This window comes from Erithacus rubecula (genome assembly GCF_903797595.1).
Source record: "Erithacus rubecula genome assembly, chromosome: 11".
In the NCBI taxonomy this organism is placed as follows: domain Eukaryota; kingdom Metazoa; phylum Chordata; class Aves; order Passeriformes; family Muscicapidae; genus Erithacus; species Erithacus rubecula.
The window spans coordinates 17,405,054-17,429,542 of record NC_136663.1 but is presented as its reverse complement, the minus strand read 5'-3'; the positions used below and the strand labels follow the sequence as shown (position 1 = coordinate 17,429,542).

The window sequence follows — 24,489 nt, the reverse complement described above, 5'->3', positions numbered from 1 at the left end:
CCAGGCATTCCTACTGATTTATTGATTTGTTATGTATATCATGAATGACTCCTGAGGAGTATAATAATGAAGGAGAATGTTATTTAATTCTATACAAATATTTAGGGATGGAGCCAATATTGTTGTGTAGCTTTATTATGAGAAGCCCTATTTCTTCTAATATCAATGTCACCTTACAAAGCTCCTCATCTGCTAAGAAGAAAAAAAAAGATTATTAGAACTGACATAGTACTTTTCAAATAGTTTTTCAAAGCTATTATATTTCTTGCAATTATTTCTTTTTGAATTTCTGGTGTGACTTCCACTGAAAACCTGTTTGCCCTGCTAGTTTGGTGGCAGTTTAAACTAACAAGTTGTTCCCTTCAATATTGAATTGTCAAAACAAAACTGCTGCTAGATATTTAAACAAGATACCTGGAATTCATTTTATTCTTCTAAACTGGCAACAGGAGACATTGGCAGATATCTTCCTGGTGCCTTCATTCACCATGAGTTTTGACAGATGTACTTACATTTTCATCAAATTGAAACCTCTTCTTCCTGTCTATGCATAAGGATTTTTTTTCATGGTCAGTTCCTGGGTTTTCCTGGTCTGGAAAGACATAAGAGTATTTAAAAAAATAAAAATAAAAAAAAAAAAAAAAAAGGAAAACCTAGAGACAAAAAAAAAAAAAATCAAAACAAATCCAGTGGGCTAACAACCAGTGCTATGTTTTCCTACTCACTATAATTTGGCATTTATCTTTTACAAGAGATGCTGGTGTTTTTTGTGAGCATAAATTCCTTTCTTTGGGGTTTTCTATTAGAGGTAAGGAAACGGAATAGCATGAAAGCAGCCTATATGTTTTATAAATTATGTGGGTTTTTTCTAAAGAGAGCTGTAATAGCCTCCAGTTGCATGTGGCAGCAATGCATTTCCCATATATTTAGTGTTTATGTCTATGTTATGCATATATACTTTTTTTTTTAAACATTTAGTTTTGGGTTATATTCACATTAAATGTCCAGAATTTAGGCTGAAGAGATTCTCTAAGGAAATTGCAGGATGCCAGAGGAGCTGATTCAGTGGGTGGTTCTCTTCCTTTGGAGTCAGAGCTAAACTGATGCCTCAGAATGTGGCTGTGAAGGAAACATCCAAGTGGGAAAGAACATTCCAGTCTGTCATAGGGAAATTAGCCATGTTGTAATAAACTGGAAACATGTCAGTAATAGCAGCAGATTAATTTAATCTCGTATAAACCCACACTTTTAAAGAGGTTTTACATCTCCATGACTGGAGGGATTGCTTTGTATTCATCAAAAGAGGCATCAAAAAAGAACATAAGTTTGTAACACTGCAGAAATGTCAGTGAAATTTTCTGTATTTGGCCTGAACTCTGGGCTTGTAGTTTTAATTTTAAAGGAGCTAGGAGTGGATGCTCAGATGCAGCTCTTGGTGTGTTTGTGATAGAGGGCAGGGAACCCTTTTGTCAGTGCAGGGGCTACCTCAGAGCTTTCCATCACTCTGATTCTGGAGAGTGTCTTTATCATGCAAATGATTGCTCACAGGTCTTCATTTTCTTACAGAAACTCAAAACCTGCTCAGCAGCAGTTGCTAAAAATAATTTTTGTGTGGCAGTCACCAAGGTGGCTTTGCCTTTCTTTGCAGATGCAGCCATGGTATACACAGGGTGGGTATTTATGATGCACAATGATGGCCTTGCAAAAAGTATCCAAGACTTCACCTTGAAGAAACACAGATAATTTTAATACTGTACTATCTGACATCAGGCAAGCCCTGATGAAAAATAAATTAAAAATTTTTTGAGTTCATGTCCAAATACATTTTCAGTTTGGTTTAAACTTTTTTTAGAACAAGTCTTGAGAAAGGGATCTTTATTTATCACATTAGACAGTATGTAAGAGGTGTGATGCATTAAGATATTATGCATCTTTTTCTTCAATTTAAATCATTTCCTCTGGAGGTATATTACTAATAAATTACTGGTAAGGAAATATTTCCCTGAGGATGAAAATTTCAATTTGCATCTTTGCCACAACTTTTGTCATTAATAATTGTTATGGATCTGCCTGGTGTCCATAGTTTCCCAAAATCTACATTTAGACTCTAAATAGAATTCCTGTAATGTTGGGAGATGCTCAGATATCAAGGCAAAGAGAGCAGAGGCAGCCACACAGAATGGCTGATCTGACAGGATATCTGTGAATCATTGCATGAAGGAAAACAAGCATGCTTATCAAATAAAGTACTTACCTTCATGTTGCAGGCAACCTTCTAGAAATGCTGTATTTCAGTATCATTCCAGGTGGTGCTTAATACAGTGAATCAAGATATCACAGAATATGCTGGCAGCACATGAAAGTCAATGTACTAAGCTCAGTAACCTTTCCACTGTACACAGGAACTGAATATCTGCTTGAGTTTAGTGTTTGTCACACCCTTGAAAGACCAGGTGAAACCAAAGATAGACTTTTTCAGGTCTTCTTTTTCCCTGTTATCACTGCATGTAATAATGAGATATTGAAATTGGAGTAATTTCCAAACCTAAAAGGGAATAAATCAGGCTATTTAACAAAATAGTTATGCCAGCAAAAACTCTACGGTGAGGGTCAGAGAAGGCCTTTCTGAATCAATAATCTTAGACAAGCAATTACCACCAGAAAATATAGAGAAAAATAAGTCTGAGAACATGGTATAGCCAGGTATAATTGTGTCACCACTGTTCAAAATTAGCCTTGATTTCTCAAAATGTCTTCTGATTTTATTTGGGAGCACAGATTGCCTTAAAGGTAACTGAATGCAACTGGTGATATTTGTGTGAATAACTTGACTAGAGTTATTTGACATTTAGTGTGAGGTTCTTGTGTTTGTCTAAGAGAGGAAGATGTGTACATCTGTGCTTCTAGAAAGCTCTGATGTATGCCAGTCATTGTTGAACTGAAGAGACTCTTGGCTCACTTGGTGCTGATCTGTTAAAACTGGAGGCATGGATTATGTGCAGAGTGACAATTATCCACAAACTCAGAGGGTTATTATTTTATTAATCCAAGCCATGCAGCTGAGTGTTTTCTGCAGTGCACACTCCATCCTGTAACACTCACTGTGCTGCATGACTGAAGTTTCCCTTGTATTTTTATATAACTGAGTGAAATTTTAGGAATTGTTTCTCTGCACCTCCAGCTTGATTCTGCAGACACTTCAGGTTGTTACATGGGCTGCAATGCCTCATTGCTCATTTGGTCATTGCCCAGTTTACTGTGCTCATGGGAAAGGAAAGAAACAATGGAATCAGTATGTCAGCTTTAGAAGGTGATGGATGGTGCTGGCTTGAGCTGCTTGCTCAGCAGAACCTTAGCAATCCTGAGCTGGATGGGACAGAGCAAAAAGATGGTGAGAATTCTCTTTTCACATTAGCATTTAACTTCCAAATGGATCTCAGGTACATCCATGGAATGTGATAAGGGCTCAAAGAACATGTAATGGATTCTGTAACTGTGAATCTCTATTACAGCCCAGGAAGGAATGTTCTCTATTATTATAAAGGGTGGAATGGGTTCCTTGGTTCCTTCATTCCTTTTTTCCTTCCTTCCTGGCAGGCCAACTTTATACGAATGCTGTGGCTGAAAATCTGTGCAAAACTGACATGGAAAAAATGGTGGTTGTGGGGTTGGGCAGGAAAGAAGTTGTTTAAATTAACAACTTCTGGACTTTACGGTATTCTTGTGACACTTGATCATAGCATAGCCAGAAGCTACAACACAAAACCAGCAGATTTGAATCTTAAGAAGGAAAGGACTAAAATCAAGTCTAATTAACTTCCATTTAAAAAGAGGGAAAGAAAGAAAGAAAGAGAACTTTGCAGACACACTCTCCTTCAGGACATTCCACACTGAAATGTTTACAGCCTGTAAACTAATAAAAATACACACAAGGCTATCAATGTAAGCCTGTTGAGTAAGAATGGAAAAATTAATTCTGAAATGGATTGAATCTTTTTTGTTACATTTATTTGTCTGTCTTGGAGAGAATATAGTTATATTCAGCTCTCAGGCAAGGCTCATATTGTTTGCATGTGGGATGGGCTGTTGTCTTAATTCATATTTTATCTTTTATCCTCCTGTTTGTCTTTAAGTGGTCTGTAAATTTATTTGAAATTTCCTGGGTTAGCTCACAACAGCATCTTCCAAGGAGATGATTTTTCCTTCCTCTGACTTCATCTAAAAATGCTGCTCCCTCTAGTCAGCTTGAGTCAGAAAAATGAAAGGAACAAAACCTCCTCCAGGCCCCAAAAGCAGCTTTTCCAGTGGTAACACACAACAAGGGTCTGCTCCTTTACATGGAGAGAAAAAATGGGCTGGAAGGTGGGAAAGGGAAGATGCAGTTCTTTTGTGGATGGTCTAGTATTCAGCAGGTGAAAGTTATTCTTGCCTCCCAAAAACTGCACTGTTCTTTTTGTTTTTCTTTTCCCTTTTCCCAGGCCAAAGCAGGGAAAATCTTTACACAATCTTAATTACCATACTTTGCCTTTGACAAAAAGTACTATTTCTTATCATTTTCTGTTTCCATTAGGGGCTTTATTATTTGCCAGATCTCAACTTTGAAGTCAGACTCGAACACCTAAACCTTTACAAATTTCTATATTGCTTTAAAAAGGCCTACCATTTCCATGAAAAGTGAGCTGCACAAAATATGAATACTTTTGCATCCATTTCCTGCAAGCAAGTCACCTCAGCTGATGCCCCAAAGTCTTGGCATAAAATTGATGTCTTTGTGTCTTTCTAAAATTTACTCTGAAGATTTTTGTGATCTGAGGCTTGGAGAAGCAATAAGAAGCTTTGAAACAGAAGCTCTACTAATGTGATTAGTGTTGCAGAATTTTATGCAGTTTCCAGTGAAAACATCATTGAATGTAGTGCTTGGGTGTCTTCTGCACCAAACACACCAGGACAGGGAAGAGAAGCAGTTTTGCTTTGTTTGTAACAAAAGGCCTTCTGATCTGCATTTAGCAGATTCACAAATTGTAGTTTATTCTTCAGTTCTCCCATAACAGAGGGACCAAGACATTTGAACTCAGCTGGTAATGTGTCTCTAGAAATATTGTATCTGTGCTAAAGTGTCTTTGCATTGCTTTTATTAAACAAATACTGCTTTGGAAAGTAAAGCTCTCATCTGCTTCCCACTGAACAAGTTTAAAAACCATTTTCCTCCTTCTCTCTACACTCTTGCTGTGCAAGACATGTTGTTCTTCCCACTGTGATCTGTTTTGCAAAAAAAGCCTATTAATTGGGGATGTTTTTCTCTATTGCCAAAAGGTCACTACAATCAATTATGGAGAATATTTGTAAAAGAAGAATCTTGCCTATAAAGCAATATATCCTGAGTGTCTAATTTGTTCACTGTAATAAGGCCATGCCTACTTATTGATTAATCAATCTTTGTTGTCTGTTTGCTGATTTTATCAGGAAGTCTCTTAATGTAATGGAATATCATATACTGAGTTGTATTGCAATTTTTTTTATTTCTACTATTATACTGCATGTGTTCAACCTGAGCAGGTGATTTTTCCAGGATAGATCATTCTGATTTGAAGTCTAGAACTGCAAATTGAAGCATATTTGGATTCAAAACATGTCTAGAACTGTGACTAAGGTTATCAACACAGAAATTTTTCTGTTTTGATCCAATTTGTAAATCATTACCTGATGTATTCCATTCAAGAGTCTTAATATTATGCAGTTATACTACATTGAGATATGCAATGCAGGAGCATAATTGAGCAAATTCAAACTTATGTTGTATGCCAAAAAAACTGGTTGCAGATAAATTCAAAGAGGTACTCAGGCTATATTTAAAAGTCTAACATTTGGCTACTTTTGAAATCCATATAAAGTAAGCCAAGTGTATTAAAATTAATTCATCTTCATATGCTTGATATAATTAAGGTTTTTATCTTGTCATAAATCTTAGTGTGATTTGTAGGACACAGAGTGGTGGCAGGAGTTATGTACCCAGAAAATGTTTTAAGTTATATTATAATTATCTCTGTTGGCAGGAGTGCATCATTTCCACTAAATAACATGCCTTGTTTCATTGTGACTCCACAATTCATTTCTGTTCTTTTGTACTGTAGTTGATGTAAATGAGCCACATTAACTGCCCCCCTGCCTCACTTTGTGCATATTTAAGGATTTAATATGTCTCAAAAATCCATTATCACTCTGTGACAGAAAGGTGAGAAAAATGTGTGAAAAACTCATAAACAGGTAGAAGGAGAACATTTCTATCTATTCACTTTGGACAGGTGTGAGACAGCTAAAATTTAATCTAGAATTTGTGTTGGAATTCAAATAAAATAATGGTATACTTTAAACTGAGGAGAAATAAGGAATTAATGATGATGATGCTGTGCTATTTTTGCAAGAAACAATGGTTTTCTTAAAATATTTAAATTTTCCAAGAAATGAGTACTTCATGATCTGCTCTTAAAATACTCTATGGGACCAGAGAATCAAAAGGAGAAACGTAAGAACACAGAAATAATTTTCCATTATCCTTACTTCAGTAAGTGCTAAAGTTCCTCATTTTGCTGTATTAAATGCTCATAGCATGATTTATCATGATGCACATCTCACTGTGAGTAGCAAAATAGAATAAACATAGGCTCCAATTCTGCAATTTTGCACACATAGCTCCTATTTGCATTACTCTGTACACTAAAATTTACTGTGATATATTAGGATATTAACAATAAAGAACTTCAAGGAGAGGACAGTTTTTACAAGAGCAGTGGTAGCATATAAAAAAAAAAAAAAAACATGCTCAGCATCCACAACATGTGTCATGTCTGCAGTGCTTTCAAATTACAAAGCAATCTTTTTACCAGAAGGGTACTTAAAGTCACAAGTACTACAACACATCCATTGAGAATAAGAATGCAACAGTTCTCTCTAAAATTTTAATATGTATATGGATTCTCAGTGCATTCTGGAATGTGGATTCAGCTTTTCCAGCTCTGGAAATCTAATGTTCAACATATGGCCACTTGCAGTATTACCATGGTAAAATTTCTGTGCTTTTCCCCAGGTATCAGAGATGTTGTTTTTTTTTTGTTTCCACATGCTATGTAGATTAAATACATGACATGCAATTTAGATCCAGAAGATTTTTGGCACTGATCATGATGACTTGAAAGATATCATAGCACAATTTTAAAACTCATTTATGTGGCAGTCACTGTTGTTGAAAATATAGCCTCTTTATGGTGGCATCATTGTGATTTATCTCTGAATTGGTGACAGCCGAAAAACTCAACTTCTCAGTACTGACCCACTTTGGGAATGCTGCAGTACAATCACATTCCTTAATCCTAGGGAAACTGAAGTGGTGAAAAGGTTGTATAATTCTGCTGTCATTACTACCAAAATCAGGACAAATCATCAATGTCTCCATAGAGGGAAGAAAAAGGAAAGAAATACTCTCTGAATTTTAACAGTAAGAACTGAAGAAAAAACCAAATTGAAATAGTGCCACTAAAATACCCTACTGTGTCTTAGCACCATTAAATTTTTTCCAATGTTTAAGTAGGGATATAAAATTTACATAAGTAATATATAAGGTGGTCCACAAAAACACCCTTTAAGAATAATAAAATAGAATAAAATATACCTTCTATTGTCAAAATATGATAAAATTCAGTTTCTAAAACATAATTAAAGCATGGGGGAAATGCTTTGTGTTATAAATACAGACTAGTCCCCATCATTCTCTTAAGCAAGCATTGGGTTTTATTTCATTTAAATTATTTGTCTACAATATCTTAAATAATAATGGAGTTTACTGCTATGATCTATTTGGCATCTCTTATCTTTCTTTGCACTGTGTAGAGTTCCACTACAGCTTTTTGTGTCGCTGCCTTGAGGAAAGCACATTGTTCCACCTGGGCAGCTGAGTGATGATTCCCAGCAGTTCCTCACAACATCCTTGACTCTGGAGTTCATGCTGACGCAAAGGAGCTTGTGGAAATGCCTCAGTGTGTCTCAGTGTGAATACAGTAGTGCACACACAGCCCTCAGACTGGCAAAGGAAGTTGGTTACCCATGAAAAGTTCTCTAATAAAGGTGAGCAATAACATTCTCTTGTGCTCAAACTTCCCCCTGGTGGATTTCCATGCCAGCCCAAGCTGGGGTGATCAGGCTGTTATCCTGAGTGAGCTCTGGAGTGGGCTGGAGCAAAATCAGGTTCAGACTGTGGACACTTGATATTTGCATAAACTGAAATACAAAGTATGCACTTGACAGCTTCAGTTACTCAATTATGAGATATTGGAGAATTTATGAGCTAAGTGCCAAAGGTGAAAAATGATGTTCTTCATGTCACTGAGAGTACAATAAACTGCCCTGTGAGCTCAATGTGTGCATTACATTGATGCTGAGTGATTTGAATGATTCATGTATCTAGTGGCATGTGGTTATCTTGAAACCAGTTCATTCACATACATGTACAGGTGTTCCCAAAGGTGGGGAGCAGCATTTTAGCACAGTGCAGCATGGCAGTGATGACAGATGTGTTGGCTGGCTGACAGCAGCCACATTCACCACTGTCTCCTGTAGAAGTGAGAGTGGGCTTGGATGAGTGCACAGGTGGCAGTCACTCAGAGTGAAGTGACAAAGCAGGGATGAACTGTGCTCCACATGCAGACAAGGGACTGAGAGCTCCACAAGGTGCTGCAAAGATCTTGCAGAAAGTTTTTACCTGTATTACAACAACCTTGTTAGAGCTGACATCCTGTGGATGCTGAACTTCCACTCACTTCAGTGTCTTTATTCCAGGTGCATTGAGAAAGGTGGTTGTAGTTCAAAGTCCTAAGTTGCCTTGGTATTTTGCATTTATTAAGACCTTAAATACAGTCATCAATGTTGAGACTGGCACAAGTCCACATAGGAAGAGACCTTTTTATAACAAGTTGTTTTTTGTAGAAAATCATTACATGACAACAAAATAATCTAATATCTTTGCAATAAATTTACTATAGATTTGGTCAATGTGTATTGCTTAGGAAAAAAAATATTCTATTTTCATTGCAGTAGTACCTTAAGATACTACAGTCTTAAAAACTATTCCTTCATGCTCCTATTGCATCAAAGGGTTACATAAAGTAGCAATGCAAAGGAAAATAAATTATTTTTGTCCTCCAAGGCCTCCAGTCCATCCACAAAATGTGTTTGTGTGCACTACTGAGGAGGTTAAGCAGACTCCTAAGGTTTGACTGTTGCTAACCCAGGCTCTTGGATGTCTTGCTGGAGCATCCGGTATAAAGTTATTTATTGTGAGAAGCTAGTAAGATTTAACAAAATCAAGGTTGACTCAGTGTAATAATTGCCTTGGGTATTTTTATTTTTTTTTTCAGAAGAGGTAATTAAAGGTACATGACAAAAAAGAATATTGGCATCCTAGTTAAACTTCACAGATTTTTGATAAAACAGCCTGACTTCGTAATATTTTTTCTGATTCTAGTTCACTGAGATATAATCTCAGCAAAGTAAATTGTGAGTAAAATCTGAATCAACAGCAGCAGTAGATTTATTGATGCTTTTTTATCAATACCTTTGGACAACTCCTGAAGAACTCTAATTATCTTAGAAAACAAAGTCTTTGCAAATGGCAATGGCATGATTGATTACCTTGCAGTCTGACACATGAATCTAAGGAGTAATTCTGAAACTGAGCACTTTGAAAGAAGTCTTTGAATATGGATTGTTCTTTCAGAGCAACTCCTGAAGCATTAGAAACATTCAGAAGCAGAGCAATTTTGGCATTTCCTCAATCAAGGGGACACTTGCATGTGTCCACTCTTTTAACTGCACCAAATTCTTGAGGAATTCGAAAAACTTGATCAAGTGAAATATAACTCTTCCACATTGCCTTTTTCTAGAGCTGCATACAGACCAAGAGTGCTTCTACTCAGGCAATGGTTAACTCAATCTCCAATGAGAAATCTGCCTGAAAGACTTATTTCACAAACCTGAATGGGCTGGAAGATAAGGATAAAAATGTGGACTTTAACTGGTGATTTCTCTGAGATGACAGAAGATAAATCAAGCCATTGACAACAGCAGGAAGTTGAATTCTCAACTGGTTTTGCCATTAGCAAGTAATTTTTTGTGCTGTTGACATGATAAGAATAGAAAGCAGACAATGGAGCAGAATTATTAAACACCTATGGGTGATAAACCAGATTTCATCTCTGGTTTTGGGACACATTTGAGTTCCACTTGGAATAAAGAATTCTCAGGAGTGACATCATGAGGTCTTGTAAATCCACTAAAATATCAACTGTGGTAGAGGTTAAAATGGATTTTTTCATAATTTATGGCACATATTAACATCTTTTAAAAGGTTCATTTTGCTTTGTTAAGAGTTACAATGAAAGATAAAAGAATTACTTATTTAATCAGAATCCACTCTTGGCATTGTAGCTGCCATTTCTGTCTGTCAGAACCTGACAGACCGAGTCAGCTTGTGTCTATAAACTGGGAAAATGAGATCAGTGCACTTGTAGGGATTCTAAATTGTCAGCTTTGGTGGAGAGTGGGATGTTCCCCATCCAGTAAAGTGACAAAACCAGTTACAACCCTCAATCCATCCCAAAAGTGCCCCAGGTGAGCTCAGAGCAGTCGCTCACCCTGAAGTACAATGCAGGTAAGCTCAAAAATCAAACAGACAAGTCTGAAAATGCTGCCAGGGAATAAAGTTCATGTTCTTTGTTGTAGAGTCGTCTGCTTTATATGGCCAAGATGTGCAAAGTTGGGGTTTATGGAAAGTGTATTTTACAGAAAGGAACAGGACAATATTCAGCACAAAAAAAAAAAAAAAAAAAAAAAAAAAAAAAAAAAAAAAAAAGTTTTCTGTATAAAGAAGTATGATTAACTAATTTTGTAAGATTTACTTTCTCCTTATATTCTCCTATCTTACAGACAACTTACTAATGAAGAAGTGGAATGTACACACTTGAAAATTGTACATGAGAAATTTGTGGCTCATTCATTTAGAATAAATAACTGAAAATGGGCGCTTATCTGAATCTTATCCTAACTCTAGAATATAAACATATTGTTGGTCTGCAAAGAGGGCCTGGCAATATCACAAAAACTATTTTTCTGAGATGGTTTTCAATCCCACTGCTTAGGACAGAACTGGAATTACCATTTTCATACACAAAGCATGGTTTTGAAGTGTTTTAACACTTCACATCAGCAGAGTTAAAACAATTTTTATTTTCTTTAAAAATAGATGCAAAGAGGTTAGCTGAATTGTATGCAGTAAGACAAAGGGGGTTTTTAATATTTTAGATATTATTGTGTTACACCTTATAATTGCCAATCTCAGCTCTTTAACTCCCCTGTCTCCACAGCAACTTTCCCAAAACTCCAACAATGCCCTTTGTGTCCTTCCCAAGGACCCTTTACTCTTTTCCCAGGAATTATTTAGGGTGGTATAGAATAAACTACAGGTCCTGGCCATGAGCTCTCGTGGCTAATGCAAAAATTAAACATCTGGCTGGAAATAGGATTCCTTGTTTTATAATTCTGCATTTTTACACCACCCCAAGAAGGGTTTGGAGCTGTCCTTCCAGAGCCTGTGCCTCCCTTTGAGGCACTCTCTCACTGTGCCCTTCCTCACCCATGAAAAGGGGAGAAAATAAACTGGACAAAGTTCTTGGGCTGAGATTAGGGCAGGGATATTAGCCATTACCATCACAGCCAAAACAACTACAGAAAAATGAAATTTATTGCCAAGAAATTCAGTTTGACGTAGAGAAATCAAGACAAATTGAAATAGCAGCTTCTGCCCACTCCATACCCTCAGCTCCTTCAGGGGTATTCACCTGCTCCACCAGGGTCTCCAGGTAGCTGAGGCAAAGCTTTTAATGTATGAAAGCAGTGCTTGAGCTCAGCAGTGTGTTTTAATGCTTTTATCAGAAGCCTCTGAGAACAGACTGCAGCATGAACACAGCCCTGTTAACACCACTCTTCTCACCTCCCAGTCAAAGTGCAGGGAGAAGAATAAAAACAGGGAACTTTCCCTTACTTTAAATAGTCTTAGCATGCTGGGTTTACATGGACTCCTTTTTAACAACTGAGTGCCAGCTGAGACACAAGATCTGACACTTCAGGCTGACCCAGTATTGAGCTGTTACATAAGTTTTCATTTCTATTTACTCTATTGTCTTTCCCCCACCCTCTCCTCCTCCTCTGCATCACTTTTCTCTATCCTTCTGCAATTCAGTTTGGTTTCAAGTTATGTAAAATGTTTTCATCACTCACTGTTATAAACTATCATTGAGTGTTCATCCTGTTTCAGGCCACAGAGTCCCAAATTCTCCAGGAGAAATGGGATTTCTTTGATGTCACTACACTGGGAGGAGGAAAGTGGCCAAGGCATCCTTTGAAACCACCCCATTCAACCAGGATGCTTCATTTCCAAGTGTCCTATTTGCAGCCAAGTCACAAGGACACGAGGCAGTTCTTAAGTCCTGGGTATTTTCTTTTCAAGTACACCATTTACTCAAACCAGCCAAATGTTTTTCTCTTATTGGTAAGTGCTGAAACAATTAGAAAACTTGCTACATATAAGGATGCAATTAAAAGGCAGCAGACAATCCAAATTCTGCAGAAATTTTTAGTAGTAATAAGGACATGACTAATTCTCTCACAGAATTCTAAAATCAGTATTGCATGTCCTGAGAAGCTAAGATTCCCAGGAAGCACAAGTTAACAACACGAATATAAACTGCGAGTAAAGATAAAGACATTTGAGTGAAACTTGAAAAATATATTCTTTATGTTTTTCTTTTTAAAGGAATAATTTGATAAGATCAGCTTTAACATAATCCTTAAGGTAGGGTTACAGATCATGAACTCCAGAACCTCCTCACAGAAGTTAGTTTAGGTATTTTATTCTAGGTGCAGAAAACATCTATTCGACACCTTTTACCTGTTGCCAAAGTACAACCTGCTCCCCTGTGTGACAGCACAAAAAGCAGGAAAGGACCTGGCTCTGTGTAAGCCCCACTCAGGAATGGCAAATAGGCACAGTGAGAGTTATCTGGGTTAACAACTTCAAGAGGAATGAACTCTGCAATTACAGGAGGGAAGAGGTTGCTAAGTTTGGAAATGTTGACTCCCTTCAAGGCAGAGATACCTTGAAGAGAGACCCAGAGGAATGGGTCCCCACTGAGCCCCCCCAGATGCACTGGGGTTGAAGGGTCTCAGCCCCCAGCAGTTTATTGCCCTGGGATGAGCTGGGGTTTTCCATGGGTGCTGTGTAGCACCCATGAGGCCAAATGGGACAAAGCCTGCCCTACTCTCTAGTACTAACAATTTGTTTAAATCCTGACTGTAAATGACCTCTCATGGCATTCCCAGCCTGTGCTGCTTATCAAGCAGAAGAGAGTTGATGGTAGATGGGTTGGGGAAGCTGTGAGGCCTCCAAGGGCAGTTTCTTTTCTTCTGGGCTTGTACAAGACAGGTTTTCCCCCTCAGCTTTCCCTGGAAGGGATGGTGACACACAGATGAGGTCCACAGTCACCCTCCCTGGACCTCTGTGAGTGAAGGGAAATCTGAGGGGCCAGGTGCTCCAGCAGATTTCCTCCCTCCCCCATGGAGTAGCCCAGAGGCAGTGGGCACACCTGGGGCCCCATGGCACACACCTGGGGACCCCCTGGCAGATGGACACAGCATGTGTGGGTGGAGCAGGACTGCTCAGGATGGCTGCCCTCCAGCAGAGGCAGTGAGGTGCTGTCCCCTGTATTTTAAACTGGCTTTTCCCTGTGCTTCACTTGGTACTTTGAGCCGTGTTGGATGGCATCACCCTGCACCTGCTTTGGCCTGTATCAGCACCAAGGATGGCATGAAAATACTGTTCTGAACCAAGGTCATGTTAAAGCACACCACCCAGGCAAGTTGTAGCATCTTTTCCTGCACAGTGCAAGAAAAGAGCAGCAGGAAATGATGCCAGAAGGGTACCCTGTGCCTGTCTGGGCTGCAGCAGCAGCAGCAGAGTGCTGGGCTGGCCCCTGCTGCCCAGGAGGGATGTTTGGGACTGGCCCCTGCTGCCCAGGAGGGATGTTTGGGGCTGGCCCCTGCTGCCCAGGAGGGATGTTTGGGGCTGGCCCCTGCTGCCCAGGAGGGATGTTTGGGGCTGGCCCCTGCTGCCCAGGAGGGATGTTTGGGGTTGGCCACCAGGGCTGGGAGCTGCTGGCCCCAGACCCAGCCCAGTTCAAACCCGCAGCGCTGGGGGCGCGTGAGAGGGAGAGAAGGAAAATCACTGACCACCCCAGCATGCTGGTGAGGAAAGAAAACATACTGAAATATTCACAGAGGATTAGCACAATGTTACTGTGTTTAGCACAGGTGTTTCTGTAGCTGTGATACATTAGGAAAATTTACAATGTTCAGTGACTCACACTTTCTCCATGTAGTGCGGTGGTTTATTTTCCTGGGCTAGAGTACAAAGTGAGGAGGAACACCTGCTGGTATTCTGGCTTTCCTGTAATGTCTAAGCTTTTGTTTAATCTAGGTGTGCTTTTTTTTCCCTTTTTCCCCCCCTTTTTTCTGGCTGCATTGAAGCATTTCAGCACATAACATTTAAAAGGAAACTGATTTCACCAGAGACATGTAGAAATACTCTGTTCTTTACCTCTGTGGTGTTGCATGCCATAAACTACTATCAGTAGGAAAATTATGGACATTGCTCTCAATACTTTCTTTGGCTTTACTTCCAGGTATCTAGTTAAACAGACCAATTTTGAAAACAGATCTGTACACTGTATATTGCAATTCCTTTTAAAATTTTATCAGAAATGTCTGTGCCAATGTCCTATGAAGTTGCATATGGTCCAAACTAGTTCCACTGTAAAAGTACAGCTAAGAGTGATCCTCCATACTGTTATAAATTCAATATTGATATGAAATGCTTATATAGATTGTTTCTCATGGTAAAATTCTCAGTAAAACTTTAAGAAAGAAAATTGAAACTCCATAGAATAAACTCAGAACCTTAAGACAGATCATCTTATTCCTTAAGAAATATTCTTAGAAGGAATAGATCTGGATTAATACCTTTTCATAAAATTATTAATTTCTAAAAAGAAAACAATTTTTTTTCCCCACAAGTATACAAGACAGTGCACAAGTAATTGAACCTATTCTCTGTTGTATGGGTCTTGCTGCTGTGCGAAGAAATGAAAAACAGGTAAAAGGGTAAAAAAGTAAGGGAACACAACTTGATAGTCTGTCCCAGTGGAATATTCAAGACTACATTGAAGTGAAAAATAAATCAACATTACTAGAATTTATCAACTGAACAATTTGATCTCAACATTTTTGAATGTTCTTCTAAGATTAAAACTGCAATTTAGGGAATCTATACTGGCTGTAACTTATAGACCTGTATTTGCCCTGTTTTCTCTCCTCTAATTTATTCATTGCATCTCTTCCTAATCAAATTACTATTTATGTTTTCAAAGGAGCGTAATAAGAACACTGAATTTATGATGTGGGTGAGTTGATGTTGCACCATTATCTTAGGAATTCCCTATATTGTGTGCTTGATATTTTTACTTTTTCCATTAGATTGCTGTATAAAGTACACCTTGCATGTTTATTTTGATTTACAATACCTGGATTGTGTCTTCTTATTTTTAATTTCTCTCTTGTTTTCACTTTCATTCTCTTGAATCAGTTAATTCTATTGGAGCAGTTAAGGACATTTTTTCAGAGTACTTGGAACCTGGGTCACATTTAAAAATGCAATTGTCTGAATTTGTGATGTCTGACAGCACTTTGTCCATAGGGCCAGACACCTAGAGGGATTGTTTATCATTTTCTATAAGTGTTTATATAAGAATAGCTTACAGCAACAGGCAGGCACTTGTGTTCAGATGCACTCCACATATGTTTAGTAACCTAACTTAAATGAATAATGCCTTTTATGGAACAAATGCAAACAGAGAGAATTTAAGAGAAAAAAAGTTTTCCGTGGGCTTATTAGGGTTTCTACAAAGCAAAAGGAAAACACAACACACACAAGCTGCATTAAAGGGGATCAGAGACATACATTAAATTCCTTATCCCTTTTTAATTATGCCATTGTGAATTATATTCCTGTTGCATTTGGAATTAGAGGGCAGAACAGATGGTAAAGGCTTGTTCTAAAGTAATGTGTCTATTAAAATTATCCACATAGCTAAACTGTCTGTTGACTACAACAGGGTTTCTTAGCCATTAAAATACCCTGTGTACAGATATATGATTAATTATTATAGCTCATTGCATATAAACACACACAATATAGAAACAAATCTATTCTATGTTAGTTATATGCTGTATATGCCTTTAAATGTCACTTATTACAGTAGTGAAGGAAAATGAAGCCTGTTTCTATAAAAAGCCTCCCACGTGGGTAGACAAGACTGTTGTATGGCCCTCATGTATCATTTGTTTTCTTTATCTCCAATTTTAGCTGGAGCTAAAGTGTGAAGATAAATTTATCAGATGAGGTGTTCTGATACAGGACATGACACAGACAGCTATGATATGGTTGTTATTACTCTGCAGAAGCTTGCTTTATTTGTAGTCAGTATATTTGACCTATTATCTCTTGTTTATAGATTTATCTCAAGATTTGGAGATGCTTGTGTTGGCAACCATTTTTCCTTTTGCATGCCATCTGTAATGTTTCCCTATGTAAGCCATGCACTGAAGTGATGTTATCTAATAATTTGTGATGTCATAAAACTCTCTGCTGGTACCAACCCCCCCCACATTTTAGGGAGTTAGAAAAGTCTGAAATGAGTGAGAGGAGATGATCCTATTTTTCACAGTTCTTATGGATAAGGTATTTGTTCTATAAAACAAATTATTCTGACATCTGTGTATTGACTTAAAATGGGCCCTGTGCAACATCATACTCAAGGCATGATGCCATTTCTCTAATCTCTTTGTATCTAAAGTATCTGAATCCCTGATTGCTGTCTTGTCCTGAAAGCCCCTCTATAATAATGGATATAAAGGATACTCATTGGGGTATACTCTATCAGGGTGTGATGCTTTAGTTCATATCTGAGTCTGTGTGTTTGCATGTGGTTGCACATCCTTAAGATCACCCTGGCCCCATAACAAGGTACCTGGTGTTTCCATCCAATCCAACAATTCAAGCCAGAGGTGGAAGACAGTGACAATAAATGTCAAACCCATTCACTCAGGAGGAGAAATCAGCTCAGAGCATTTTTTAAAGCCAGGATTTGACAGGCAAATGACTAAACATATTTCTTTAGTGATCCAACATTTCTTCTTAACGAGGCAAGTTGTCATTGACTCTGCTTGTTGTCTATAAATTCTGACTGACTCAATCTTCATAATGTCAGACTGGTCAAAGGCATCAGTAAATTACATGAATAAAACATAATACTTGGTAATTGTCCTTAGCTGCTAAGACACCATAATTCCATTTGCTCAACAACATTTGTCCAAAATAGTGTCTCCTGAATTGGCCATTACTTTTACTTTCATAAAATGGATGCCATAATCTCTGTAAATACCTTATCTACTTTGGTTTAAGCATAATGATGCTATAAGATGCCACTGCTTTTGCTCTTGTGATTCTTTCCCCATCCTGCTGTGGGGAAGGGAGTGGGGACTGAATGACCATGTAGTGCTTACTTGTCAAGTGGGGCTAAACCACAGTGACAAACTGAGCATTTTTCTTTATCTCTGGAGACTTCAAAATATGAGTTTCATACATCTGGCAAATAAAACAATAAGCACAGTTTACTGTAAGGAAGGCTGACTCTTGGCTTAGTCTCAGGTACTGTAGAATCACATTTTCCTTGCATGTGAATGACAACCCCTGCTATGTCCTACTCCTGGAAAAGCCAGAAATGAAACACTAAGAATGCTCCTGGTAATGCCTTCTGGCTTTGGGGACATGTCTGGATTCATGCATGCTTTGTGCATAATGCAGTATGTCCTTGAGAAAATCAAAGTTAATTTCTGTGGTTTGGATTCTTGTTTATAACATACATATATTTAAAAAAAATTTTAAAAAGAAAAAAGAAGAAAAAGAAAAGTATTATTGTCTGCCAGGCACTAAGTTGATTTATAGCATTTGTTTCTTGTCCTCAGACCAAGCCTCTTACAAGCAAATATTTTAAATTACATCTGCCAAATAAAATTGTTGTGAGGCAGACCTTTTATTTTTCTAGGTTCTTTGGAGAACACAGCATCCTAACGTGCCCTCTGACAAACTGCCAGGTGAACAATTTTTGACACGAATGGTGTAGGAAAAGAAATGATCCCATAAGATCTGCTTATAGCTGCTTCCCACTGTGCTCTTTATCCTGCCCCTGGAATGCTCTTGCTGGCCATGTATTTACTGCTTTACTGTAATGCACATATCCTCTGATTTCGGATATATGCCTCCATGCAGCCTTTTCCAGTCAGGCAGAAAAAAAAGTCGGTCCAACCCTAAAGAAAAGAAATCAAAGCTAAATAGATGACAAGCCACTTTTCTAGCTGGAGAACCTTCAAGCAATGGAAATGTAAAACAAAAAAAAAAAAATCTGTGTTGATCATATTCAACTCATTTTGCTGGACCAGCAAATACATCAAGCATCTGACCAAATTCCTGCAGTTCATTCAATATTTGGAAAGAAACATATAATCAGTGCACAACCTGCAGTGAGAAGGAAACATGAAACTAATGCTGCAAAAACAGCTTTGCTGGAGCCTTGTTCAGGCAGATGGAAATCACCATCCCTTTCTCCTTAGGTGGAAATTTCATACCCCTGTAAATTTACCTGTGCTGATTCAGAGTTGCCATTTTAGTCTCTGGTCTGATTCTTATAGGATGTACATTAATTTAATTATATTTATTTATTTGAACTATATTAAGGATCTAAATCATTTAAGGTTAACTTGGCCTCAGTTATGCCTCCTTATTTTGATCCAAAATCCAGCATGTTTTGTCTGGTTAACCATAGACCAAAACAATAGGAATACTCCGATAAAAATCTAGAAGATGCAATGAATGCAGTTTCATCCCTTCTAATCCTCTGCAAAAACCAGTTTAAAGTAGGATAAACTACAAGTCTCTTTATTCTGGAACAAGTATTTATGATATTTACAAAATATCAGGTATATAGTAGCTTCCATTTGCAATCATTTTTAAAGTGTCTTAAAATAGTTATAAAATTAGTGCTTCAGATAGCTTGACACATCTGAGTAGGAGAGCAGATGCTTCTGAGCTTGCAGAACAAAGGGTGACTAATATGAAAGACCTTTTCTAATATAAATAGTGTGATCATGCAGTAACATTTAGCCTAAGTGCTATTCTTTCACCTTGGTTTTTTTAATTTGATTTATCCATCAAAGCATTACACTGGAAAATAATTTAAATCTGTTGTTTAATTATTGAAGATTATTAAGTATTCTAAGAATCCTTTGATCAATAATAATTTTGGACTTTGTTCAAAAACTGGATAAGTTGCTGAGGTTTGACCATTCCAGAGCTTTAGACAGGGAAAGAAATTACATTAGATCAGAGAGTAAATAAGCAATTAGTACACAGAATAGCTGGAACCAAGCTGGCACTCAATGAACTGGAATGGATTCAATGATTGCATGTGTCACCCTGATTTACAGATGTGTTAAATAAGGTTCTTTTCTGGTTTCTGTTCTTGGCTAATAAGGTAAGATTTTCATCAGAAATTCAGAACCTATTAGTTCATTCTTCAGTGTCTCTAGTCATATGCTGAAAATAAATTATGCCCAAATTATATTTGATATTTGAAAAATTAAGGTTTTATTTTATTTAGGTATCTGTATATCTAAGAACATATGCAAGCTGGTAACCTCACTTATGCACAAGGGTGAACTCATTTGCAAAGCAGAATCCTCCCTCCTTTACTCTTGCACTTTCCTCTCTCTTTTCCCTCTTTCTCTCTTTTAGGAATTAACTATTCCCCCTCCAAAGACACCACCTGAGTCGTGAGTTCAGTTTAAAATGGCAAACAAGCAAAACATACATTCACTTTTTATAGGGAAAGAAGGTAGAACAAAAAGTGGCTCTACAATGGAGGAGGGATTCAGAGTAAACCAGCAACTTCTTCCATTTATTCACATACTAAAGCCCAAACAATGAGGAGATAGTTTGATGTGATCAGACACTAGTGGGTAAAATTTGGCAGTTTCTATGGGATCCTGATATGATAGGTCCAAAATACACCATAAATCCATCTATGATGATCAGCTAAGAAGAAAAAATGAACTTACTAACAAAGTATCCCAAGTATTAGAGCATATTTACTGCATAGCTGACACACACTGCACATTTTTCTGTGATGTCAATTAAATAATTAGTTATCAGCAACTGACTCAAACAATACATCTCAGAAATTGTTGCAAATTCTCAAGGACTACATATAGGTGAAATTCTCCTGATAACAGAGCTGTAGGAATGTTCTGTGTATTTCACCTAATGTAATCCACTTGATTTCTGAGAAACCACACAACTTCCTTAATGGGAATTTAAAAGGCCAGAATGGCCCAGTGCCAGCATCCTGGTAATCAGCTGGGAACAGCTTTCACCTTTTCTACAGGAATCTACCCAAGTCTGCTGTGATTGAAGCTGAACTAAGGCTGTGGAGAGACCCTGTAAAAGGTATGGCTTGGTGGTGGAAGGAATTGCATTCCAGAAGAGTGTGAAGACCCTCAAGTGCTGCTGTCAAATGCAGCCCTGAGGTGCTCTGCAGGTATTTCCAGAGACAGTGGCTATAGGGCTGCAGTCAGTGCTCCCTCAGGAATGGAGGGAATTTTGCTTTTCAGCTCCAGGAGCTGGAATCTGTGCAATATCAGCAATGCAGGTGGAAGAGAGGCTACTAGGAAAATAGGAGACTACTAGGCACATGAAAAACAAGGTTTTCTGCAAGAATGATTAGGGTCTCAAAAGAACTTTGCTGGGGAGAAAGCAGCCTGATATTTTCCATACCTAGAAGGGAGAAGCATAAATCCATTTTTATGTTCCTTTTTTTTTTGTGAGATTAAAACAATAATCTATGCTGATTTCATTACTTGAAAGAACTTTTCCAAAGGGTAGGATTTTCTTTCTGTTTGCAAAACTTTTTGTTTTGCATATGACAAAACCATTGCAGTTAATTTTTCCTATGCTAAGTACTAATGAGAATGGAGACAAGAGAATAAATGAACCATGGATCATCCCGCTGTTCATCACAAAGTTCGAGGGTCTGACAGAGTTTGTCAGAAGTTTTCAGATTTAAGAAGAATGAGACTTAAATTTCTAATGCAGAATTTGCCTAAGCAGCTTAAGTCTTCTGCCATACAGTTTCTGAAGTTTTGGCATTGTTGCTAATTACTATGAGCTCCTGAAGACATGAAAAATTTGTTTCCTGCCTAAAATTCTTTGCTTCCTAAGCCAAGGTGTAACTGCACAGCTGGGTGAAACTGTTCCCAGGAGAACTGTTTAGTGCCAAAAAGACAGATTCATAAAAACTGGGAAGAACATGTTGCTGGTCTCTTACCAGCCCTACAAGAGCAATCAAGCTGCTTTTGGCCCCTTGCCTGCAATTTATGTCCCAGGAGGCTGAAAACTGGCTGGTGACCTCAGCAGACTCTGACTTTACCCATTTTATGTTAAAAGGTATCATATCAGTTTCTTGGGGCTGTTAAGTGTGTGGATTTCCCACAGGCATTCTCCAGGTTCTGGTTCCCAAATCCTACCAACTGTATTTACTTACTATACTTGTGCTTCTTGAACATACAGTCCACCTTACTTTGAGAGACCAGACATAAAAAGAGCTAGGAAATCCCACAGCCACACCTTCAAGCCCTTTTGTTGCTTTTGCCTGCGTTCATAGCAAGTTTTAAGGTTTTGTTCTTTCACAGAGGATATGACTAAGAGCTCAGGAGGCTGGGTGTACCTTATACTCCTCAAGCTATTTGCTGGGACCTGAAAGTTCAGCTTCTGAAGTGGCCCTTAACAGAGAGACAAACCTTCAATGCTGATAACAATAGTCACAACTGGAAACCAGAGATCCTCTAACAGAGCTGGAGGATCTTTCTTAAATATTGAGACAGCTTAAGGACCTTAAGGTTGTCTTAATGAAACCTTAAGGCAAGCCATAGGAATAGTGTAGAATTGTTGGTGTAGAAGGGATTATTACAGACACCCTCACCCCTGGTAATTCACATTTGTACTAATTACCAAAGAAGAGGAGCAGCTTTGCCCTTAATGGGTCACAGCTGTGACTAATAAAGATCAGTGTGATAAAAGGGGTGGGGTTGGCATACAGGGGGTCTTCGAGGAAGAGGACCTGGAGGAACCCTAGGGAAGAGGGAATGATGCAGAGAGACACAAAGAAGAACAAAGCAAGGAAGAGTTGCTGCAGTAAAAGATGTGCTGTGAGGTCAGTCTGTGTCTGATGGAGTCAGAGCCTGCAGCCATGGCTGGGCTGGGTGAAGGCTGAGTTCAGAGTCTGCAAACCAATCCTTGCAGTCATAGTCCAGCAGAGAATGGCCAGCAGAGTCTGCAGCTGCACCCTGCAGTGGGAGCTTGCTGTGGTCAGTCAGGATGGCAAAGCTGTAAAGAAGGATGAGCCAGGACCCTTTTCGTATTGTTGAGTGAGAGTCTGTGTCTTGGCTCATCCCTACCCCTAATGAGAGATCTGCTGCAGCAGGGAATCAGTGGCTGTTCAGGTACTGCCTGCAGTCAATACTAGATATGCCACACAGTGAGGGACTCTTGAAGTGACAGAGCAGCTGGGTTTTTTTTGCAGAGGTCATGTACAATTTATCTGTGAGATGTGATAGTGCTCCATAGCTGAATAGAATGCCATGGAACCTAACAGAGCAAATTGTTTAACTGTGTTAGCACTGGAACAGGCAAAAATCTTGGAGTAGCAGGATGCATTCCTGCTATTTAAGGTGTCTATAGGTGGAGTTAATTGTTTTGTTTTAAATTCTGAAATTCTGTATGGTATTTGTGCATGTATTCCATCAATTAGCACTATGAATGGAATTATATCAGGCCATGAATTTTTTCTGTTCAGGTGAAACAAGAATGTGGAGATTAGCAGAGACTTTAATCAAAGTGTCCAACATCTCCTCTGTTATTTCTACAGGTAATATCAATAAAAATCTCTTGCCTCTTAAGTCCTGAAAATGAGCATATGTTAAAATACTCTGCTCTCCTTGGAGTCTTTGTAAACAATCATGATTTATTTTCTCTCTCTAGTATCTCCTATGCAGGCTTGTTTGTATTTGTGTTCTATTTTCTATTTTGAGAAAATCAAATTAAAACTCACTTTGTTTCATAATTATAAACATCCATTTTGACTAGCTGACAAATCATGCTGGAGTTTTGTTCCCAGAGCTATCATTCACCAAGATATAAAGCAACAAGATTGATCAGATTTCCACCCAGTTTCTTTAAATTTTCTTCTGAACTGTACAGCATCTATTAATTTACATTCACTTGTCTCCATTCCTATGTGATTAAAGGATTTATTGAGTTTCTACTTTTTCCCTGCTATAATGAAAATAAGTAGGGAACACAGAGAAAAGCTAGATAAGTGTCTCTTACTTGTTACTAGTTAGTGCAGAATCTTTCTCTCCTATAAAGTGACATTCTTATTAGATGGCAGAGGGTTTTTAAAGCTTCTGCTGAAGCTTACCTTAACACAGAAATTGTAGGATAAGGAGCACAGTGTCATTGCCCCCTGGAAGAGAATTTAGCTCAAGTGAAGTGAATAGAAACAGGATTATGTTTGCAGAGAGCAGGTACATCCAAAGTTGTCTAGGTCATGTCTTCTAATTTGGTTCCCTTTACTGGGCAAGTGTGAACAGGGAAGTCAGAAATATTATGTAAAAACTTGAAAAAACATTAATGAAGAGGAAATGGTAAGATTGTTCCTTGCAGCAGCAGGTTTGCCTCTCATTCCTGTCCTGACAAGGTAAGAGTTCCTCTTTGAAAAGCTCAAAAGGAGCTGAGTACATTTTAGGCAGGAAGAGTACAAGAGAAACAGCATGAGCTGATGAGTTTGAAGGGAAGTATGCTTGGCTGACATTCTGAAGTGTTATTTGAATATTCCCTTTTGCATGCAAGGTACACATCTGAAATATGTGAGTCTGGCATCCAAAGCACTAGAAAGAGTGGGATTAGTAGTATGTAAGAAAACCTCAGATTCTAGCTTAAATTAAAGGCATGAAAAATGAAGTGTAGAAAGTCAGGTGGAACATTGAGTCACAAGCCAACTTTGTAGCACCTGATATAATTTTTATTTATATTCACTCTCTTTTTAGCTCTTGTGTGTAACAGTATGGTCTGAAACAGTTCCATGCCAAAGCAATTCTAAACTTAAGACTTACAGACCAGTTCTGAATTAGCTTGCTTGAATGAAGGGCTCAAAAGCCTAA

At 38.1% G+C, this 24,489-nt stretch overlaps 1 protein-coding gene across 1 annotated transcript in view; it reads right to left on the bottom strand.

Annotated features, from left to right (window-relative positions):
* Nucleotides 1-287: 287 nt before the first annotated feature.
* Nucleotides 288-24,489, bottom strand: part of EPHA4 (EPH receptor A4) — a 475,816-nt gene continuing 451,614 nt past the window's right edge. The window contains exon 17 of the mRNA XM_079315657.1: nucleotides 288-298. The gene's annotated coding sequence lies outside the window, so the exon portion shown is untranslated. The remainder of the gene's footprint in view (nucleotides 299-24,489) is intronic.